This window comes from Triplophysa rosa, linkage group LG4, assembly GCF_024868665.1.
Source record: "Triplophysa rosa linkage group LG4, Trosa_1v2, whole genome shotgun sequence".
Classification (NCBI taxonomy): domain Eukaryota; kingdom Metazoa; phylum Chordata; class Actinopteri; order Cypriniformes; family Nemacheilidae; genus Triplophysa; species Triplophysa rosa.
In genome coordinates this window covers 10,927,257-10,944,176 of record NC_079893.1, presented here as the reverse complement: position 1 = coordinate 10,944,176, position 16,920 = coordinate 10,927,257, and positions in this window count along the sequence as shown.

Genomic DNA, 16,920 nt, shown 5'->3' with positions numbered 1-16,920 from the left:
TTTTGCATGATTTTTTTGACATTGCAAACTGCTAAACCGTTTTGTTTCTAGAGTTCAATACGAACAAAATGACAACATGTTGACTTTAAGAGTGAGAGCTCCCGATAAGAGACAAAAATGTGGTAACAAAAACAACACCGTAAAGACATGCAAAAGATATATGTATTTATTTGGAAGTGCATGAATGTTGACTCTTGTGAACAGAGATGAAATTCAAGAGGGAATAGTGTGCTGGGAAAACACAGAAGAAAAGTAATAAAATATGTCTTTTCAGAACGAGCTGTTCTCATTCTGAATATTCAAACAGCCTTTTATCCATGTACTTGTAATGGTTGAATGTTTGGAAAGAAATTATATATGTTTATATATGCTTTTCTACGTTAATGGTACATTTTACTGTCAGTTTGGACATCCTAGTGATATGGTCTAATGTAAATATTGTTCCTATCTGTGATATCTATAGCGATTGTTCATCTTTTGACATTGTGTCTTTTTGTTATGTTCGAAGATACAAGTCTAATAAAGACCTTCAAACCATCAGTTTCCTTTAGTGCAATCTTGTATTCTCTCTTACTCTGCGATTGTTATGGCCTGACCTCTGATGACACAACCTTTCTTTGTAAAAGATGTAATGTTAAAAATAGCTGTTGTATTTACATCAACTTTGCCAGGTTATCAGATTCTCTAAGCTGTTTCATTGGAGAGAAGAGAATGCAAATACACAGCACTTGAGGGCTGTTTAACACAAACACACCGTTAAAAGCCTGAGTGATTGATAACCGTTCTTTATTTACGGAACAATATCCATGTTAATAAGAGTAAAAATAATTGCAGAATTCACTGTAAAAATGTGCACGACATACCTAAAAGTCTTGGCTACAAAAAATATAGAATAAACATTTGTTAGTTTATGTTAGCTAATGTGTTAAGTAATGTTAACACATTCAACCTTATTGTGAACATTATTGTGAATATCCGAGCTTTGATAGTTTATCATGAATTCAGTCATTTTTGTATTTAGAAACTGATATTACAGACAATTATTTTCACAGGAAAAAAAATGCAATAATACCAATACTATATATTTCATAATTTACAATCCCTGCTTACGGTATTAAAGTATATTTGCTGTAAAGCTGCTTGCAAAAGTATAAAAAGCACCAGAGATACATTTGAATTGAATATATGGGGCAAGTTGTCACATTTAAATCTGACATGAAACAGACTGTTGTAACATTTCTGTCTGTGTATTCATTGTGTTTTGAGTTCTGTTTCAGTTTGACCTAGAGTATCGTTCATTGATCATTGTGTTCACCTGTCGACCCGATTAGCTCATTAGTTCCCTTTGTTTACCGTGTGTATTTAAACCCTGTGTTCTCGTCTGTTCTCTGTCTGGTATTCTTCTTGTGTTAACGTTGTGTGTGTAGTGCTTAGGCTACCTCTGGAGTCTTTATGAAACGTTGTATTTTGGATTATACTCCTTCGTCGTGCTTTCCTACGCAGTACCGAACTGTATTTCTCCAAAATCACACAAAAAGTTTTATAGATTTTTGTGACCAAGATACAAAACCAATGTTGGAACTAAAGTATCAGACTAAAATGTGAACATGTAATTATTTGTCATTAGTTATCTATATAAATTGAACAGAACTGTATGGCAGAAAGCGTGAAGGATAAGGACAACGTGTGATGAATGTGATTGTGATGGATGAAGTCTTTGACCAGAGGGATGACGGTCACCTCCCGACTCATCATGCAGCTAAACTCTCCTGACAGCCGCCATGAGCTACACTAACAACAAAGAGCAGTGACAACAGTCTGTGGAAATCAATAGACACAGAAGATGTCATAAAGCGGGCTTTGCATTCTAATGCCAAACTTGACAAGATACGACAGTTTACAGAGTCACAATTCCAATGAGTTTTAAAACGCTCATAAAAAAGTGGAGCATGAGTAAAATGTGTAGCTTAGCAACAGGGGCCTGCAAGAAAACATACAACAGATGAGTTTCGTCATGAGAAAGAATCTAAAAATAATTTCACACATTTGTTATGGTAGACACTGCTTATGCCAATAAATGTTTGTGTTTGTCTAATGATTAAGTGATGAAAAGTAAGATTTTGGCAAAAAGTGTGTGTGTAAACGTATTGCATGTCAAATACATTATGTGGTTTAGGGAACTGTTAATATTCTGATGGCAGCTTGTATTAACCTTGTCAAAACAAACTTAGATGACATTAGACACACACTTTTACTTCCTCTCTTTCTCACTCTCTTTTCTGTTCTCTAACAGTTATTGGACAGATAAAACTGACTTACTGGTGGATACATAGTTTGTAATTCCCATCCAAAATATTAACTGATACCTTATTATTATCTTTCAGGCAATTACATTACCTAATATATTTATTAAATACATTTACTTCCATTTATTTCCATTACATCTGAAAAACTGCCCTCATGCCTGTGCTGCTAGTTGCAATGAGAGGGTATAAAGCATAGATATAAATAACTAGATACCCCATTCAAGCGCTGCAGGCACGTAGACGCGTCTGCCATCTTGGAATGGTGCACTGAAGTCAATTACAGTTTGTTAGAATGCCACAACTGCGCAGCCATGGCTGTGAATTTTAATTCCCGAAAAATTGGATACCCTTTCGTTGTTGCCATGTGTTAGAGCTTGTTAATCAACGTCACGCCGCGTTGAATGTTGCGCCATCTTGGGAGGATGGCTGCTAGTGCGTTCAATGCAGTGTTTTGTTTTTCTTGTTTGATTAGGAAATTATAAATATGGTAGGTCGGTCTTGTCGATTTCACCATATAACAAACAAAACAAGTATCGGTACAAATCAAAACAATAATAGCAGTGGAGTATTACCCTCCCAAGATGGCGGTGCCACTGCAACATGCAACATAGGGCGTGACGTCAGCTTCACATTCTCTATAGCAAAATAATGTTTGAGTTTACACAACAACACAGTCAGCTTGCTCTTTTTGCGTGTTAACGAACCTATGTCATGACAAATCCAATCCTCTCTCAAAATCGGTCCCCTTTAGCACCCCGTGTGATTCTGTTGCCTAAGAGAGACCTCTAATGGGTACTCTTTTTGGTGCCTGATTGCAATTCTTTAAAAATTACATTACGATTTGTGTCGCTACTTTGTTAAAATGACCCTTATTGTCTTTTTCACTAAATGCTTCATATAATAGTACATAAATGAGGCTATGGGTAGTGAAATCAAACAAATCTCGTCCTTACTGTGTTAGTTATTTACTATAATACAACCATATCAAAAGTGATGTTTTTTGTTTGTTAAGCAGATGTTGACCCAGAAATACTGGCGTGTATGTTACATCAAGCTTATACTGTATGCTCATATGTTTTTCGTAATCTTAAATTTTGACATGCCATTTTAATGCTTTTATTTTACCCAGCGTATTTAGCTCGCTTGAAGCTAACGCAGCTTCGGTTAGCCATACAACAACATATTGAGATAACAACTTTGTGATCAGGCATTACAACTACCTAGAAGCATTTTGTCTGCCTAGCTAGCTGTAGCTGTAGTGAACTTGCTGTATATGCTTGAACTGGACTAGTAGCTGTTTGTTAACAAAGGACTATTGAACTTCCTGCACTGCTTTTAAGCCCTCCTCATGTGAAGACAGACGAGGTAAAGACCTGCGACTCTACCTGCGCGACTCCACCGAGCAAAGACACCGGCAGGGCACCCCACGTTAAGCTTTAATTTCATTTTTCGTTCCCTTACTTTCCTGCTTTCTATTGTTTTGCTACTCACATGTGTTTCCAGAACATTCAGACTGTCCACCGTAAACGCACTCACAAACGTACACAGCGGAGACCTCAGCACCATCTGCGGTCACTCTGCACTAGCCCTCCACAGTCTGCTTGTCTGGCTGTAGGGCTCTGGAACTGCCAGTCATCAGTCAACAAGGCAGACTTCATCCCGGCCTTCGCCAGTCAGTCCAATCTCAATGTTCTGGCATTGACTGAAACATGGATCTGTATAGAGAACACTGCTACTCCATCGGCCCTCTCCAACAACTTCAACTTCAACTTCACCCACACTCCTCGTCCATCTGGGCGAGGAGGGGAACAGGTTTGCTTGTTTCCAACACCTGGAAATTCACTCCTCTTTCTTTTCCTTGCAGCAACTCCTCATTTGAATACCGTGCAATCACCATCACTTATCCATCAAAAATTATCCATTGTGTTGTCATCTATCGCCCTCCAGGTCAACTGGGAAACTTCTTAGAAGAGCTTGACACGCTGCTGTCCTCTATCCCTGAAGACGGCACTCCACTGGTAATGCTCATCAATTCAACATCCACCTAGACAAACCACAAGCAGCCGACTTCTTAGCTCTCCTCTCCTCATTTGACCTTCACAGGGAACACATAATATTCTAGTTACTCCCCTGCTTGTCTCTGACCATTTCTTTATAAAGTTCACTGTAACACTCCCTGTAATCTCACTCCCCCCAACCCTGTTTCTTTCCGTCGTAATCTTCGTTCCCTCTCTCCCACCTGCTTTTCGTCCATGGTGTCTTCCTCTCTACCCACCACAACCCTTTACTCATCTCTCAACGCTGAGGAAGCTACTGATAAGCTCTGTACAACTTTAACATCCTGTCTTGACAGTGTCCGCCCTCTTACCTCTAGGCCTCCACGTGCTACACCCTCTTTCCCCTGGCTTTCTGAGACTCTTCGCAACCATTGGACCAAGCTAAGGGATGCCGAGAGGAAGTGGCGCAAGTCTAAAGACCCTGCTGATCTCTCAAAGTGTCAACATCTTCTTAACTCCTTCGCTACTGACATATCCACAGCCAAAACCAAGTACTTTTAAAACAAAATCCAAACTGCATCTAACCCACGTCAACTTTTCTCAACTTTCTCCTCTCTTCTCTGTCCCCCTCCACCTCCCACCAATACCTCATTGACTGCTGATGACTTTGCCAACTTCTTCACTGATAAAGTGGAGACCGTCAGCAGGCAATTCTCTACTCAATGCATCCCTGATCTCTCTCTTACCCCTTGCTATTCTCAACTCCCTTCTTTCTCTCCCCTCTCGGTGACTGATGTCTTCAAAATTCTCCTTTCTACCCGGCCTACTACATGTCCCCTCGACCCGATCCCTTGCCACCTCGTACAGGCTATCTTTCCGTCTCTACTGCCTCAACTCGCACACATCATAAACACCTCCATCACCACTGGTACTGTCCCCACCTCATTTAAATAAGCCCTGGTAACACCTTTACTCAAGAAACCAACACTCGACCCCTCAGTGATCAGCAACTACAGACCAGTCTCACTCCTGCCTTTCCTTTCTAAGGCCCTCGAAAGGGTAGTATTTAACCAACTCTCTGCCTATCTCTCACAGCATGACCTTCTAGACAGTCAGCAATCTGGCTTCAAGAAAGGACATTCTACGGAGACCGCTCTCCAGTCTGTCGTTGAAAACCTACGGCAGGCAAGGGCTAAATCCTTGTAATCTGTCCATATTCTGCTTGATGTCTCTGCTGCATTTGACACTGTGAACCACCAGATCCTGCTGTCCACTCTCTCCAAACTGGGCATCTCTGGAACTGCACTCAACTGGTTTGACTCTTATCTCACAGGCAGATCCTTTAAGGTATCCTGGAGAGGCAAGACATCCAGATCTCACCAGCTGACAATTGGAGTTCCACAGGGATCAGTTCTTGCTCCTCTCCTCTTTTCTATATACACCACCTCCCTGGATCCAATAATTAAGGCAATAATTCATACCATTTTTATGCAGATGACACGCAGCTTTATTTCTCTTTTCAGCCAGATGACCCCCCCCATCTTTGCCCGTGTCTCTGCCTGCCTTCTGGACATCTCTTCTTGGATGAAAGAGCATCACCTACAACTCAACCTCTCCAAGACAGTACTCCTGGTTATACCGGCACAGCCATCGATTGAACACCACCTTACTGTTCAGTTCGGATCCTCAACTATAACACCCACCAAGTCTGCGAGAAACCTGGGGGTGATGTTCGACGACCAGCTGAAATTCACCTCCCACATGGCAGCAACCTCTTGAACTTGCAGGTATGTGCTCTACAACATCAGGAAAATCAGGCTGTTCCTGTCGGAGCATGCCTCTCAGCTGCTTGTCCAAGCTCTGGTCATATCAAGACTGGACTGCTGCAATTCTCTACTGGCCGGCCTTCCAACCAATGCAGTCAAGCCCATGCAAATGATCGAGAATGCAGCTGCACATCTAGTTTTCAATCAGCTTACCCAAGAACCCATTTAACACCCCTTCTGATTTCTGATCACTTCACTGGCTGCCAGTTGCCGCCCGCATCAAGTTCAAATCTCTGACACTAACCTTCAGAACGATAATGGCAAATTCGCCCATCTACCTTAACTCAGTGCTCCAGGTCTACATCCCCTCCCGTCATCTTCGGTCTGAAAATGAGCGACGCCTGGTTGTTCCATCCAGAGGTGTAAAGAGCACCTGAAAACCATACTTAAGTAAAAGTACAGCTACCTTGCAGCGAAAATTACTCCATTACAAGTTACAAGTCACCAATTCCAAAACGACTTCAGTAAAAGTCTTAGAGTATCTGATTTTAACAGTACTTGAGTATTTTACTCATACTGAATGTAGGCTCAAAGCAGCACTAGTCCTCAACACTTAAGAGACATGTCAGTGAAAAACAGGAAACAGTTGATATGTGAGGTGAGCAATCGCATTTATTTTCTTAAATCATAATAAGACTGAACACCTCAAAATGGCAACAAATCATGGTCGACACCATAACCTACATCTATTACAAACACCCAAGTCTCATTTAAGCTCAAGTGCTCATAAGTAAGCCAACATCCTTCAAAAAGGTCTCTTCAATGTAACGGATAAATGAAATAATATTAGGTAAAATTAAAAAGTCAAAGCCAGCGATTGTCAACTACCTGATAATGCACTCGTATTCACATTAATAAATAAGGGCAAAATTCACAAGAAGTACCTTCAATGCCCTTTAAATGGCAATATTAATTCTTCTGTAGCAAAAATAAACTGCTGCAAAAAAAAGATAGGTGCCATGCAAAATGTAATGTGTAATTGCATTAGTCATTACAAATGTCTGTTCCGCATTTATTTGACTAACCAATAACTCTGTATGTCTATCTGTAAAAAAAACCTTTTTGTTCTTTCTCTCCTTTGCTTACTCCAGCTTTAATCCTCCTAGTAGCATGGCCTTGTAAAATAACGGTACTGTTTAGCATGTTGACAAAATGTTTATCTCCTACTTTGGATAAAAGCTTCTGCCAAATGAATAAATGTAAATGTACTAAATTGGGTCCTAAGCAGACACAATTCACATAGGCAGGGCCGAATTTAGGAGGATGGGGGCCCCTGGGCATGAGTTGTTTTCGGGGCCCCCGTACTATTTAAAATCATATGTTTGTTAGCATTAGTAAATGTTTTTTTCTCCAATGACCAACAATGACACTTGAGTGGATGGCCTGTTACAGTGCCTCTGATTAACAACTTCAAAGGCAATATTCTCAATATTTAGATTTTTTTTGCATCCTCAGATTCCAGTTTTAAACCGTTGTATCTCAGCCAGATATTGTCCGATCCTGACAACTCATACATCAGTAGAAAGCTTGATTATTCAGATATCAGATTATGTAAAAATCTCAATTTCGAAAAATTGACTCATAAGACTGGTTTTGTTGTCCAGAGTCACAATTTAGCATTTACATTTTGCCAGATATCTCAACGTCAGAAATGAAATATCTAAACGCAGTTTGAAAAAGCACGAGCAGTTTGTCCCTTCACGCGTCCCGTAGTTCGGTTGTTTTAACTTTGTTTATTAGTTAGCAAAATGTTTTCATTTTTTATTTACATGGATGGATTTAACAGTGTTTGCATATTATTTACAAGAACCGCTTATGGTCACAGAACGGGAAATATTAGAAATAAACTCTATATTACCAGTTTTTATTCAGAGATGTCTGCAGAACACAACACTTTTCATAACACGTTTTTTGTAAAAGCATAGAAAGTGTAACAACAACAACAGCTAGTAGACTCTACTGCATCCACCTGTCGATGAACCGATCTGTCGTGTTCAGTGAGCGGACACAGACTGTGAGGTAGGGGTGGGCGGATCGATCCTGAAGTATCGATACTTTCGATGCTGAGGTTGTATCCAAAAGGATCGATCCTAACTTAAAAACGTTGATACTAATGTGTTTTACTACTGATTTTATTTATTTAGCTAATAATTGTATAATGAAGAAAAACTATTTCCCCTACACCTAGTTTTGCACACGTTGCTCCTCCCTGTCCTGCTGTGTTTTGTAGTCCGCTATCACGTGACTCAGCAGCTTTAAGCGCAAGCACGCAGACGCTGCTGCAGCCAGGGAAAAGAAGAAGAGCATCGTGTGGAGTTTTATCACCTTGGTGAATAAAAACACTGCAAACCGCGATGTATGGCAGTGGGCCTTTGGTGGTAAAAAGCCAAAGATTGAAAGTACTTTATTATTTAAGCACTTTATTTACTTTGTTTCTCAAACAATTGTGTGCACTTTGTTTATAAATTCACTTAAAAAAGTGTAATGAAAGGGAAACGTGTTAATTTGTTCTTTTATTGTGTCTAAACATAACACTGAACAAAAACGGAAAAGCAGTTTTAAAATCTATGTTCTTCAGTAATAATTTTGTGCACTTTGTTTTTTTTTAAAGCTAGAGAAGTAGTACTGGGGTAACGATAAATAGTTTTGTTATATCGGTTTTCTGTTCTGTTAATCTGATATTGTTACTATTTTCCAGTAATAATTTGGTGCAAAGTTCATGTTTGCAAATTAGATTACAGGAATAAATAACTAAATACATATATTTATTTGGTTTAAATTATGTCCAGTGTTTTAACATCTACATGATTAATTAGCCTACAGGCACATTAAAAGCACAACTCACAAAATATTTTAGTGGTCATGAAAATGTATTCAGATTTAGCATATTAATGATGCATTTATCTGATAAATCATGACATTTCATCCACAGGAAAGTAAATGTAAGTTCAAGTGAATGCTTCTAAAAGTAAAATGTATTGGCATCGGTATCGATATCGGCAATACTGGCCCTGCATTTACTTGGTATCGAATCGATACTAAATTTTACAGTATCGCCCACCACTACTGTGAGGAGCGAGCGTCAAATGGATAACGCGGAATGGAATCATATAGCGGTGTAGAGAAAGTTTTTCGCGGGGATGTGAATCCTCTCTACTCTACTTCGTCTACCAACAGGTGCCAGCCTGTGAGGGCAAATGGGCAGCAGCTCAAGCCACAGAGCCACCCAGTGAACACGTTCCGGCTCCCGTCGGTCCGCGAGTTTCAAAGGAGAAATAACTGAAATAAAACCGGAGGGTGGCGGCCTGGCGGGAGATGGGTGTGAAAAACGGGAGTGTTGACAGGTATGCTCTGGATTCTCTGCCTAAAGATCAAGGTGTGGTGCCATAGGTGTAAAGAATCATTATTTTCTAAATGCTGTTCTTTTGCGTTCTTGTCTCTCAGTTTTTGGTTTTCTTTAAGCGCGGCACTGCGATTGCGCTTGTCAGCCATTAGAACCAGCGTCTTAATGAGCAGACAGGTTTCAACTGAGGTGAACATGATGGAATCCACAAATAACCAACCAGGAAACACCAACATGGCTGACGGAATGTTTAGCCAATTAAACGACATCATTCCTTACATAAACCTTGGTAGGCCAATGCACAAAGTTTAAATGAAAAATAAAACGACTGGCATATAACTAAACAAATCAAATGAACGAGAGCAGGCGGGCCCCCTGAAGAGCGGGGCCCCTGGGCTGGTGCCCAGTCAAGGCCAATGGTAAGTCCGGCCTTGCACACAGGGCCAAATTTTTTATAACACCGGCTTGGCAGGGTTGCCAGATCTGTGAAACAAAATCTTTCATCATGAGCCTAACATTCCTACTCCAATTGACAGAACTTAAAATGAATAAATAAAATCATCTTAAGATTGACAAAATCGTTCCACCCCTAACCTGTGGATAAAACAAACAGGAGCAACAGTTACAAAGTAACCTAATTCCACAGGAAAGCCGCAGACTTGGCAAAACAGACCGGCTCGCACCTTTCCAATATGACGGACGACTTACGAATATAGCGGCCCGTAGAAACAAATTCTAATGCGGCATCTAGTTATTTATATCTATGGTATAAAGTAAACCAGTGTCTTTATTTGTGTGGGTGTCCACCATAAATAACTGACATGTACAGTATATGGAACATTCCTGTTACGTGCAGAGTTTGTAACATTAAAAATAAAAAGTGTTCTAATATTATTAATATAATAAGTATTTTCTTTTATATGATAAATCAAACTTGTGCAGTTTATTATTTTAATTAGATTTCACACAATAGCTAGGAAATGAAGATGCTAAGCAAACAAACAAGGTGGAAATAAGATAAAGTGTGTTTTGTTGTAAACATTTTGTTTGAAGGAAAGATCAAAAATAAAGAAACTGATGATATTTTTAATTCAAAGTTCAAAATAGATATGATATTATGCAAAACAAAACTTACATGTATTCCATGTTTCAAAACTGTGAACTTAATATCTTATCCAAAGAGAAACATTTCTGATGAAAATGTGCTCCATAGTGGGAATGACCTATGCCAGGTAATGACATGAACTGACAGGTAATGAGCACAAACACTTTCTTGAATAATTCTGGGCCACTACAAATTCAAAACAAGTGGAAAAATTAGGTTCCTGGTCTTAGAAAATCACTATCTATCCCTCAGAATTATAATGTAAGAAGCCCATTTAAATCCAAATCCTTGTTATAAGAAAAGGTTTTCGCTAATAGCTGAAAGGACCAGCAGTACCCAAGAACCTTTATTCATCCTCCACACAACATGATAAAAACATGCGGATGAGATAAAGATTGTTTTTCATTGTACAAAAGGGCAAAAGCAATTGATCTGTCAGAAGGAAGGGGAGAGCGGAGAACTCATGGCAGCGCTGACACACTAATTACATTGCGTCGAAGCACTTGCTCTAATGATCCTCTGGTGTTTCCGATACTGTTCCTCTGTCTGCGTTTGGCAATGAATGAGAGAATGATTCCTTTTCCTCTCCATAGCCATTCATTCATACATCTTTCATAGTGGAAGAGAATGGGTTTCATCATTAAAGCTTTCCACAGGATTTGACATATGATGTTATTTTTAACAGAAAACACTGTGGAACAGCATAAAATGCAGAGAAGGTTTGCATACATGCACAAACACATAAAAAGCACTAATAAACAGCCTCCATTCCTTAGAAATAAAAGGGGTCATAAGAAGATTGAGATTGTATTGTCATAACATGTGCCGCGGATGGTATGTCGGCATATATTACGTTGGACTGATGTTGGTCATTGGCAGAGATTTCTCTAATGCACCCACAGGGAAAACAGCTTAATGTTTTAAATCAGAAAATGAACTTCAAGTGAACTCTGTGTGTTGTGATGAATTCTGATATCTCTAAATGACTCGCTTCCTTTCTTAAAGCAGATGTGGATGTTCCTTCAATGACAAACATTTTTATCTCCCGGGGGTTGATATTTAGTAAGAGTTATAGATATAATCATACATAATTTTATAATGTATTGTGTGATTTATTGTATTTATTGTGCTCATATAAGTTATTACACCCATTTTAACCAATCCACTGACCAACCACACCAAAATGTTTGTCACTAGTTATGCTTTATTAAAGCGTATGTACTTCTAGAAATATTCAACAATAGATTTAAAGGGACAGTTCACCCAAAAATAAACATTCTGACCATTTACTCACCCTCGAGTTGTTCTAAATCTATATAACTGTGCTTGGATGAATGCAGAGAAAGATATTTGGATGAATGCTTGTAACCAAACAGTTCTTGGCTATTGACTTCCATAGTAGGAACAATTATGTTAAAATTGTAGTCAAAAGTGCCCCAGTTGGCGTTCCTACATTCTTCAAAATATCTTATTTTGTGTTCAACAGAGCAAAGAAATGTATAGCCATTTTCCTACTATGGAAGTCAATGGTACAGCCAAGAACTATTTGGTTGCAAGCATTTAAGTATCTTTCTCTGTGTTAATTAGAACAAAGAAAGGTAACACTTCAGTATAGGGGGCGATTCTCACTACTAACTAGTTGTTATTAGCATGCCTATTATTGGCATATTGGCTGTTTATTAGTACTTATAAAGCACATATTCTGCATAACCATACTCTACCTGCCTAATCCTACCCAATACCAAAACCTAACAACTACCTTACTAACTATTAATAAGCACCAAATTAAGAGTTTATTGGGGGAAAAGTCGTAGTTAATGGTTTGTTAACAGCGAGAATTGCCCCTATACTGAAGTGTGACCCAAAGAAATTTATACAGATTTGGAATAACTTGGGGGTGAGTAAATGAAGACAGAAAAGTGATCTGCCCCGTTAAAACCCCCCGTTGGAATAAATTTTAAAAAAGGGGGAATCACATTCTTATTATTTTGTATTAAATTATATACAATTTTGTCAAAAGGAAATATAATTTAAAAAAATTAGCCTTAGCCTTAGCATATTTCTCTGGTGGTGCAGCTACAGCTGCTCTATTGGGTTACTGTCAACTCATCGTTGGGTCAAAAAAGGAATAAAAAAACCAAATGTTGGGTTAAATTAACCCCAGAAAAATGTATATTAAACAACCCAGCATCATTTACAACACAACTGTTGGGTTTGTCCACTTTTGACCCAACACTGGATTGAAAACAACCCTGCATTTTTACTGTGTGCATTTACGCTCCACTTACTCTTAAACCTTATTTGTAAATAAATAAATAAACAGAATACATTTCATATCAATTACTAAGAAAACAGACGGCGTGAGAGAAATATAGAGATCAAATGTTTGTTTATTGACTACATGTAGCTATATAAGTTGATCTGGAAAGGGCATCTGATTCGTCATCTTGTGGGCCATGAACAGGAAGTGTCTCCCAGATTGATATGTCTCATCTAGATGGCGTCGGTGTGTGTGTGAGAGTGGGTGTATTAGTGTGGAGGAGGACTGGATGTCAGTGGATATGATAAAGTGTGTTGTTCCTGGCATCATTATCTTAAAGGAACTATAAACGAAATTCCTGGACTTATAAATGTGTCATTCTCATGCACAAAGATGGACTTAAATGGTTGAAAAATGAATCATGTTTTAAACCCAATGCTGACAACAAGACAAATATCTGCTAGAGTACGTTCACAGACTGTAAATATGAACCGAACCCTCCTGTGTGTTTTTCGACTACCCGTATGATTACAAATGGTTCCTTTGTTGTCAGAAGGGAATATAGTAAAGCATCAACTGGCAATAACTATAAATTATCATCTATAAATTATTGTATAAGATATAAAATTGTATAGTAATTTACCTTATTTTCCTCAATTCAGTGTAATTTATTTGAATACATTTTAGTCAAATTAGTCATGTGTTCATTTTATTTAAATATATTATGGACAAAATAATATACCTAGGCCATATGGATGAGGCTGTGTTGCAAGATTAAAAAAGATCCTGTTTCTGAAGATCAACATCTGGCAACCCTTATATGGTCCGCTGATTCTCCTTTGTGTGGATACAAATGGACTTCTTTATATCTTTGGAACAACTTCAGAAAAAAATGAGACCTCTGTTTGCCCTTTGATGGAAAATAAGGTTATAAACAGATATTATTTTAAGAAGCCAAATGTGATAGTTTACAATGAAACGTCTGAAGGAGACAGGCAGCAGAAACCAGCAGCAGCATGTTGCATGAATAATAAGGTTCTCTGAGGAAGACACAAATGAGGAGAGTGTTTTTCACACACGCCTTTGAAGTGTTGCCTGAATTACAGACTCGGCTCCTTATTTCCATATACAACCAGTTCAGCGGCTCTTGAGATTGAAAGACAATGATTAGAATCATTCAGAGGGCAGGCCAGGTTTACAAATATAAGAGTAAATGTATATATTTTTAAACAATTTGAATGTACACTTATGTAGAATACAATACTTTACAAAATATGGGGACACCTCCTAATATTTATTAGAGAGAGAGAAAGAGAGAGACAGAGAGAATGAGGAGGAGGAAAAGACAACTGCAATGAACCTAAATGTTTATTACGGCAAAAAACATAGATAATGGGTCTGATGTCCATAAATGGTCAAAAGTCCCTGAACAGGTGAATAACAAGCTGGCTTGGCTGGAGATTGGAACATTGCTGTCCACATGACAAACTAATTCAGATCCACAGGACCGAGACCGACAAGGTAAACACATCACGATTATCTGGCACAAAACCGGGCTCACAGGGATGCACAGAAGCAAAAATCAAGAGGGCAGACAGATGGGGGAACTTAAAGGGACAGTTCACTCAAAAATGAAAATTCTGTCATCATTTACTCAGTTGTTTCAAACCTATATACATTTCTTTGTTCTGTTAAACACAAAGAAATATATTTGTAAGAATTTTAGCAATTTTCAGTTTTGTGACATCATCCACTACATTAAAAAAATATTGTATATTTTTTTGTTCTGTTGAACACAAATTGAGATATTTTGAAGAATTTAGGAATACAAACAGTTCTGGGGCACCTTTTACTACCATTTAATTTTTCCTACTATGGCAGTCAATGATGTCACAGAATTGAAAATTGCTAACATTCTTCCAATTATCTTTCTCTGTGTTCATCAAAACAAAGTAATTTATACAGGTATGAAATTACATGAGGGTGAGCAAATGATGACAGAATTTTCATCACTTTAACAGATTATCAGCAAATGAGGTGGCTGGGTTCAAACCAGAGGCGGCCTTTGCAGTTTGGAGGCCCCCCAACACTCACTTGTGATGAAAGACATATGTAATTAAATTGGATATATTCATATATTTATTTAAAATATTTTATGATATTTTATTTAAGATTTAACTCTTAACATGTGTTTATAAAAGGAGTCTACCCACCATTCATTAAATTTGTTTATACAGAACTATTTTCCTTGTCGTGAGGTTCGTTAACATGCAGCTATCAATGAATCTTTGTGATGACCCATTTCCACAATAACACTTCGTAAATTTTGGATCCTTAAATAACGCATACATTATTGTTTTAATAGAAAAGAAGTATGACACTAAAACCGACAGTAGGTGTCGCCAGGTTTTTTTCAATTAATGAATCCGATTCGTTCAAACAGACGAATTCAACCCACTTGTTTCAATCAATAAGGAAACAGTGCTATCTGTTGCTCAAAGACGTGCAACCGTTCAGCTGCTGGCTTTTTGTGGAAAATGTATTAGGCAAAAAACGACACAGAGGTAATTACTTGTTGCTGCATAAAATAACTGACTTTTTAGGACTTTTAATATGATTTTGATGAAACTTTTCCCTCAAGCCCCTCCAACCCTGGTGTGTGCGCTCAACGTGATGGGAGGGGCGGGGCTCTTTTTCGAGCGCAAGTGGAGCCCCTCCTGTTGTGAGGCCTGTTTCAAGTGAAACGGGTGCAACATATAGCAAAGACCGCTACTGGTTCAAACACAAGATAGAACAGACAGACGATAACATGACACAAAAAACAAAAGTGCTCAAACAGAAAAACAGGTCACGCGACACTGACAGAAGAGCGTGGGTCTTTCATCTAGTTTTTCTCTACACAGAGACAAGACAGACCCAACCGACAGGACAACACTTGGCCAGACGATAGTCTTTGTACAAAAACAGGACAAAGACAGGGGTGTCAGGATCCTGTCAGCAGTATCTAAATATAGGCCCGTATGTGACAGCATCAATGACAAACCCCAGTCACAAATCATAATCTTGTGTTAGAATATAATGATATTCCAAAAGACTGCATGCTTCCGACTTTATTGCAGACAGCCCTTTTGGTTCCAGCTTCACACTATTGCGTGCAAAGGGAATGCAGAAGTAAAAATGGTTTAATAAAAATAAAGAATGGCTTACTGAGGAGTGGAACAGGCCTGTACCAAGCCTAGCCGTGAACCACACTGAACACTTCTGAATTGAAACATCAGCTGTGAGTCAGAAACCATCACCTGACAACAAAGTCTGACCTCACTGATGCTCTTGTGTATGAAAAAACTTCAATAACTCCCAAAGCCATGTTCCAACATGTACAAATATTAGCAGGACAGACGGATTATTTGTTTTGAAATGACATGTTTAACAATCACATGGGTGTGATGTCTGGGTGTTCACATATATGTTTTGTGTGTGTGTGTGTGTGCGTGCGTGCATGTGTGTGTGTGCGTGAGTGCATGCGTGCGTCCGTGCGTGTGTGTTAGTAGTGTCTTGCGAAGATATGGTATGGGTGGATCTGAAGGTTGGGTGTTACCAAACCTCTAAGGATTCGTATTGAAATCAAAGTGGGTTTGATAGATAGATATTTCAAGCAAAATTCTGTGAAAACTGATAGGCTATAAAGTGTTTTAAAATTAAAACACTCAAAAAGTTACACATTGTTTTAGGTTCACAGCTGTTTGTTGAAATGTATGTCCATTATACATGTGCGTTTGAGCAGGATGAAATTGGGATTACCATCAACTCTCTGCCAACATGTATCTGTCCTTTCTTTAAACCTTTTAATGAATCAGTCCTCATCCTTTCCTTCATCCTTTCCTAATTATGCAAATATTGACAGTAACAGTTGTATGGATCCTTCATCATCATTCCGAGCATTCAATAGAATGATGATTGCTTAAAAGAAAAACATCTTTCTCACACACACACACACACACAGAGAGAGAGAGATAGAGAGAGCGAGAGAGAGAGAGAGAGAGAGAGAGAGAGAGAGAGAGAGAGAGAGAGAGAGAGAGAGAG